At 41.4% G+C, this 7,324-nt stretch overlaps 1 long non-coding RNA gene across 1 annotated transcript; it reads left to right on the top strand.

The window, feature by feature from the left end:
• The first annotated feature begins 621 nt into the window (after window positions 1-621).
• LOC140466515 (uncharacterized) lies at window positions 622-5,741 on the top strand. Its single transcript, XR_011955217.1, has 3 exons — window positions 622-738; window positions 1,635-1,730; window positions 5,638-5,741. It is a non-coding gene; the product is annotated as an uncharacterized lncRNA (long non-coding RNA).
• Window positions 5,742-7,324: the final 1,583 nt, after the last annotated feature.

Raw genomic sequence — 7,324 nt, 5'->3', positions numbered from 1 at the left:
ACGAGTTTTTAAAGTTAGATTTCTTTTCCTGTATCTTTCCATTTTGATTGCATTAGTTCAATTTCTTCCTTCCCTTTCAACTCGCGATTTACATGTTGTCTTCAAATTTTTTTTTTGCAATGTCTAAAGTGACAGAAGATAACGATATAATATGTCCACCTGTTCTTGATTTCCTGTTACTAATCCTCCAGTCATGCCCTCTAAGGATTCATTCCTCAATGTAAGTTTGAATGCAATGAAATCATTACGACATGAGCTGTTGAATGATTAAACCTGTGGACCGTGAGTCAAATAACTTTCATCCCACGAAGGCAATTTATGGAAAAGTATGATTTCATTTTACCGTGTACTTTCCAATAATTGGTTTTAAATTTGAAACGTCATTAATTTGATCAATCTAGTGCTGGAATACTCCAATCCACTGACGATGCCTCATGAAGGTGAATTACATTACACTTTCAGCATTCGATGAATTTTTGGAATTTTCTTGTTTGTATTATTTGTACAATTTATATTGTTCTTTCTCTGAATAAGGAAGCAGCTAACTTGAAAATTACAAAACTCCCTGTCTAAAGCCCACTGTTTTTGCCTATTAGATTGTCCATCATGACCTTCTGGCTCTTTCTGGGCAGTGTGGCGGTATCTATTCTGGCTGCAGCCTCAACAGGCATACTTGATTCGAAATTGGATGAAGACTGGAAAAATTGGAAATCACAACATGGGAACCAGTACACCAAGGTAAAAGGAGAGTCTGTAATGTTAAGCTCACTCAGAATAGGAATGGTCTGCACACAATTGGCAGAGATTGAGAATATGTAGTTGCAGTCAATGAGAGGTATCTGTTGAGTGAAGTGACATTAAGAAAATATTGATCTTGAAATTCAATGGGCATTCTCCAAGTTTCTAACTTCATTCGAGAACTGACCAAACACAAAGTGAATCAGGAGCGACTTAGTGTATCTTAATTTACTCGGATCCCGTTGCAGTCCTGTTGGATTTACTACAAACAGCACAAACCTGCCTCTCGAAGATTAAGATCCATTCTTGGTGTCGAAGAGGCAATTATAAGTGGGGAACTTGGAGACAGAGGGATGGGGAAGCCATCTGATCATCCCAAGCGGCCCATTCAATGAATCGTCTCTTTGCCAACACCTACTTTACTAGGCTGGCAGCTTAAGACAGGTCTCTCACACAACAGATTAAGAAGGTTTATACATGCACAGTAATTGCCCATGTATTGGCCTCAGTATTTTCGCAAGGACGTGGCTTATTGAATTTCCTGCGTGCCACAGGCTTAATCTTACTTCAGACAGGGACAGGTGGTAGTGGAGAGAACGTATCCATTGCCAACGTCATTCATGACGTTCGATTTAACCATCCAGTTGTTCAGCTATTTGATTCTTAATATACTTTCAGCATGAATCTCTAGACTGGCCACTCGACAGGTTTTGCTATGGGTGCGTTATTTTGAGTGGGGTGAGGGGAACCTGATTAATAATTTTCAGATATGGATCGGAGGATGGACCCTGACAGCAAAATGTTATTTCAAGTTTCACAAGCGGATTTTTAATGCTTCTGTATAATTTTATAAATGAAAGATGCTGGAGCCTGATTATATTAATCTCTTTATTCAGGATGAGGAGAGCTACAGGAGAATGATATGGGAGGACAACATGAGATACATCGAACATCACAACATCGAACATTCATTGGGAAAACGCACATCTAAAGTGGGAATGAACAAATTTGGAGCTTTGGTGTGTGCAGGATGTATCGTCTGGAATCTATTTGATGGTGGTGATCTATTGTGAAATTGTGAAGCTTTATAATTGTGAAGTTATATTCAGCTACAGGAGGAGCACTTGGACATTTGGTCCTCCAAGCTGACTCACTCATTCAGTGCACTTAATGATTGATCTCCCTTTACTCCAAATTGGTGATTACTTCCTTCTCATTCCAGGTTTCCCTAACTCGTAACTCCTGCAGAAATCAAAATCACCTCTCTCAAATTTGAATACATTCAATGACTCAAGTCTCCATTTCTCTCTGCGGAAGAGAACTCTAATGACTAACAATCCCCTGATTCGACAATGTCTGCTCACTTGCACGATCAGATTCTGCACAACTAAATTGCATTAAACAACACTGGCTGGCTTGAGCTCCCTCTATGGATGGCAGTCACACTATGGATACACCTCTATGTTGTTGAGTCTTCATAGATGCTGTCCATTATGATGTCTGGACGCCGGAGTTGCATTCTGCACTGTGGAGGCTGATCCCTTCGGTTACAATATTCTTCTTGAGACTGCTCGATCTCTGGCTCCGCCCTACCTTACACTGTTAAACTTTATCCCAAAGCAGTTAAACTAACCTGCTTTCCAAACAAATTGATGTACATGATCCTGCTCTCTGTATTATTGCTCCTCAGGACAGTTGGTCATTACCCTTGTTCTTGGCATCTCAAACAAATGTAACTAATGACATCAGCATTACACCAGCATCCGATGAATTGAAAAGAAGTTAATTGAATTGAATTGGATTGAATTGAACTGAGCTGAACTGAACTGAACTGAACTAAATTGAATTGAATTGAATCGAATTGAAATCAATGTGACGTGTACCAAGGCACAGTGAAAAGCTTAGTAATGCGAGCAATACAGGCAGATCACAGAGTTAAGTCGCATAGATAAGTAAGTAATAGCGACAATGTCTACGCCAGGTTCTGTTCTCACCTTTCCCATCAAGAAAATCATCCTCTCACCATTAGTCCTGTCAATCTCCTTCCAATCTTATTTCTTTCAGTATGATCAGCAGTCATTCTCCTCATCTTTAGAATAGAGTAGGCCCAGTCTGTCAAAGTGTTTCTCTTGTGATAAACCTTTTCTTCGGAGAAATAGTTTTGATTAACCTGCTTCAAATTTCCTTCCAAATATTTCCCCGTAACGAGTGAAATCAATGCTAATCACAGTGCCCCCTGTGTCGTCTGACTGACTTTGTCCAATCGCAACAAGACTTCCGCTCTTTAATGCTGTCTTTGTTCTGCATTAAAGGCAAATATTTCTTTTCCCTCTTTAATAACTTGCTGGACCTATGTGCACACAAATGTTAATAAGTGAACAAAGAGACAAAACTTTTTTTAACCAAAGGAAAGCCGATAGATTGTGAGCATTTGCAATTTTAAAAGACATGTCATGCAGTGCCACATCAGCTGTTGCTAAACAAAGTAATAGCTTCTGGTTTAGTGCGTGACATAGAGGCAATCGTAGAGGATTTATTCGCTAAACAAGAAACAGAGACTGGGATGATGGAAAGTGAAGACAGAAATAATCCGATTTTTCTTCTGGGATGGAGGGGAACAACTGCACCAAAGATTGTCTAGCGAGTGAAGACCAACCAGGTTGGGACTTTACTGAATGGGATTTATAAGAATGACAGTTAATCCCTTTGAAATTTACATGTTCTTACTGGGTTTTACAGGGTGAGTGCACAGATGATGTTGACGCGAATGACAGAGGCTAGGACTTGACATCATCGAATCACAATAGATGGACAGCATTTTGAAATCGAGATGAGGAGGAATTCCTTCTCTCTGAGCCCTGAATGTCTTGGCAGGAAGATAGGATAGTGAAGAAAGCGTTTGTTATTCTCACCGATATTTGTCACGTTATTGAATAGAGCTGTCGGGTGGTCGTGTTGCTTTTGTAGAGGACATTGGTTCGGCCACTGTTGGTATATTGCGTGCAGGTCTGGTCTCATTCCACTCGGAAAGATGTTGCGAAACTTGAAAGGTTTCAGAAACAATTTACAAGTATTTTGGCAGGAATGGAGTATTTGAGCGAGAGGGAGAGGCTGAACAAATTGAGGTTGTGTTCTCTGCAGCGTCGGAGGGTAAGGAGTGACCTTATACAGGTTTACAAAATTATGAGGTACATGCATAAGATAATTAGACAAAGTATTTCTTTTCCCTGGGATCGGGAATCCAGAACCAGAGGGCATAGGTTAAGGTACGTGGATGGATCAAGCTTCCAGAGCATGTGGTGGAGATTGGCACAATTGCAACATTTGAAGGGCATTTGCAATGGGTATATGAATCGGAAGTATTTGGAGGGATATGGGTTGGGTTCTGGCAGATGGGACGAGATTGGGTTGGGATATCTGTTCAGCATGGACGGGTTGGACCGAACGGTCTGTTTCCATACTGTACAGCTCTATGACACTAGGAGTCTCTGTATGCCTAATCTGAGACAGATTCTTAAGCGGTAGGGGAATCAAGGGTCACAATCAAAATGAAGGAACGGCAACATGGGCAATTTTGGGTCAATCATAATAGAATGATGGAGCAAGATGGAGGGGCCACTAGTCTACTCATGTTGCTATTTGCTATGTTCTTATGGGGGAGGAAACAATTGCGCAAACTGAGTAAGACAGCTGAAATGCCTGTCAACGGCATTGAGAGGAGACCTTAAGTCAGGAAAAACACCCCAGTGGGTGGTGACACCGATGAAAATACAGTACAGTTGGAGAACCTGGGAAATGGAATGGAATCTTTGCAGATCGCAGGGTGTGAGGAGACGTAGTTCAACGTAACTGTGGGAGACAGTAGATAGTCTAGCCCTTAAATGGAAAGACTAAACTCAAGAAAGGAAAGGAAGATTTTCAGAGATTCCAGGTGAAGTTGGGGGAAGGGTGGAAATTCGGAGTAAAATTGATTACTATTTCTAATTCTGGGTGAGAGTAGGAAGCAACAATCAATGGATCAGAGACAGAACTTTGACAGGGGTCAGAGCAGGACTGGAACAAGGCATGCTCCATATAGCCATCAAAAATGCAGGCGCAACTGGGACTTTTGCATGTGCCTTGAGCCCCGCTTCTTACTCAGAGGATGGGACATGTTCATTCCCCTTTCAAACCGACTTGTATCCCTTCCTACCCATGAAAAAGAGACACCAGATGACTCACTACCAGTCTTGAAGCTGGGATGGAGAGGCAGACATCCACAGTTCCTGATAATACGATATTTGATGATAGATAGCATCACATTTGCTCCTTTTATAACCATTTCAATCCAGTATCTTCATGAAAATTAACAATCTGAGTTTCGCATCTAAATCTAATGGTCCAAGGGCCATGAGGCCAACTCAAGACCAACGTGTTATCCGGAAATCAGATCAGGCTGGTGATGGAATTTGAAATCATCCTGATTGGGAAGGTTCGTCTCAAACACCAATAAACTCCACCAATCTGAGGTGACTTAACCTATCCTTCCATGATGAAATTGAACTGTCAGGTTTTAATGATCAGAGACGATTATCGAAGTGATTCTTGCAAAATGAAACACATCTAGAAAGCTCCTGCCATTTTGGTTATTGAACGATCGAGCAGAGATATTTGAGCTGCTCGAGGCTTCTCACGCAGCTTTATATTGGATTGGGACGAAATGGATGGCCACTTATTTGCCTGCTGCTCATTTATTCAGTCAAAGATTATACACGAGTAACGGATGCCTTCATTGCTTTCCCCGCACTTCATGCTAAAGTCAGCGATTATGTAGAATGTAGCTCTCTTACGTTATTGACACTTCTCCTACATAATCACCACTAAGAGTCAATCATTTCACCAATGTGTTTGAATTTTCAGACCAATGAAGAGTTCAATAAGCTCATGAATGGACATCGCCGAATCGAAGCTGTTAACATGACTGAAATTGAAGCTGATGAAACAGATGAGAGTAGTGCATCTAAAGAAAGTCCCATTGAACTGAGAATTGCAACTGTTGACTGGCGAAGAGAAGGTTTAGTGACTCCAGTGAAAAACCAGGTAAAAAATCAGAAAAAGCTCTCAAGATTATTCAGTGCAGACATTAATTTCTCAACAGGATTGGACGTTATGATCAGCTTGTGTGAATTCTTAGGGAAGTTTCCGTTTCAGTCGATCATTTTTAACCTAAATTGCTTCTCCTGCTTTCTTGTTGCATTTGTTTCCTGGTATTGATTATGGTCAGGCAAGGAAGAATGGTATATGTATCAATGATAATGTTCGTGCTCTTACTCATAATATCTAGAGAAATCTTACCGCAAAAACAAATTCAATGCTTAGATTAAACTGTAAAATTGAAGTCATCCTCTACAATTCCGATGTAATAAATATAAGTTCAGATGTAAATTGACACATCCCAATCATGGTTGCAGTGCCAAGCTTCCTTGTGATACATGTCCAGTCTTATTCAAAGAATATTCGATTATATGCTCGACACCCCAAATTTTAAAACCACATTCACTTCTGTTGGGCCTTGTACCTCTCTCAATCATTCTCTCCAACTGGACAAGGCTGATCGACAGGAGGGCAGAGCCTGCTGGTAAGTATATGAAATATTGTGTACAAATGGGAGTTGTAAACGATCGGATTATACTGTCATTTACGAAGTGTCAGTTGTGTTGTATGTTTCGGAGGGAAAACACCATGAGGCTCAGTGAGATTTCTCACTATCGTTATCAAAAGCATCTCGGTAGCTACGTCAATGCAGCTATAACATCCCACATATCCACTCCGAGTCTGATCTTCCCACACGTTCTTCCCGGAGCAATTCAATAGATTCATGATTAGTGCCCGATATCCTGGGAGCTGACCCATCATGAAAAAGCTGCTGTGAACCAACATGAGCACGAGCATGGTAACCTTGCCCTGATCAGATAGGAATGTTTTCGAACAGGCCAGAGAATGGTACAGAAAAACAACCAACATGCCAGAAGAATGCTATGTGTCAGAATCGCTGTGATAACCCACCTTCCCCCTCCGACTCACTCTATCCCAGCCACAGCACCCCGTCCTACCCAGATTCATGCTTGCACTGACGTCTTCCTCATCTTCAAAACCAACATCGCATCGGCATTGGCAATCCACTACCTCGGAATACCTCCCGTCATGTACCAACACCAACGGACATGCAAAACTTAAATCTCTCACTCAATCCTTCCTGCTCTGACATTCCACGAGATGAGAGAACATTGGAGGACAGAGAGCTCTTGCATTGGTGTAGAGGCGTCTGAGACCAGATTCCTCAACCTGTGAGGAGAAACTCCTGTTTCTCACAAGAAAACATGATACACCCACATTCCACTAAGCGAGTAATTACTAATCATCACTGCTTTGTTCGAACTCTGTTAGTCTCATTAATTCTTCAGTGTGTCTTTGCAATAGCCCCAGAAACTTCTGTCTTTCGTGTTCTGTCGGTTCCATAAGCATCTACTCTAGCTCTTCAGGGAAAGAAGACACCTCCTTGTTCTCTGAGCATGAAAGTATTGCGGCCTCAGAGGAAATATCAGTA

Source organism: Chiloscyllium punctatum, chromosome 43, assembly GCF_047496795.1.
Source record: "Chiloscyllium punctatum isolate Juve2018m chromosome 43, sChiPun1.3, whole genome shotgun sequence".
Lineage (NCBI taxonomy): Eukaryota > Metazoa > Chordata > Chondrichthyes > Orectolobiformes > Hemiscylliidae > Chiloscyllium > Chiloscyllium punctatum.
The sequence above is the reverse complement of the archived record's forward strand: the minus strand, read 5'-3'. Positions and strand labels throughout refer to the sequence as shown.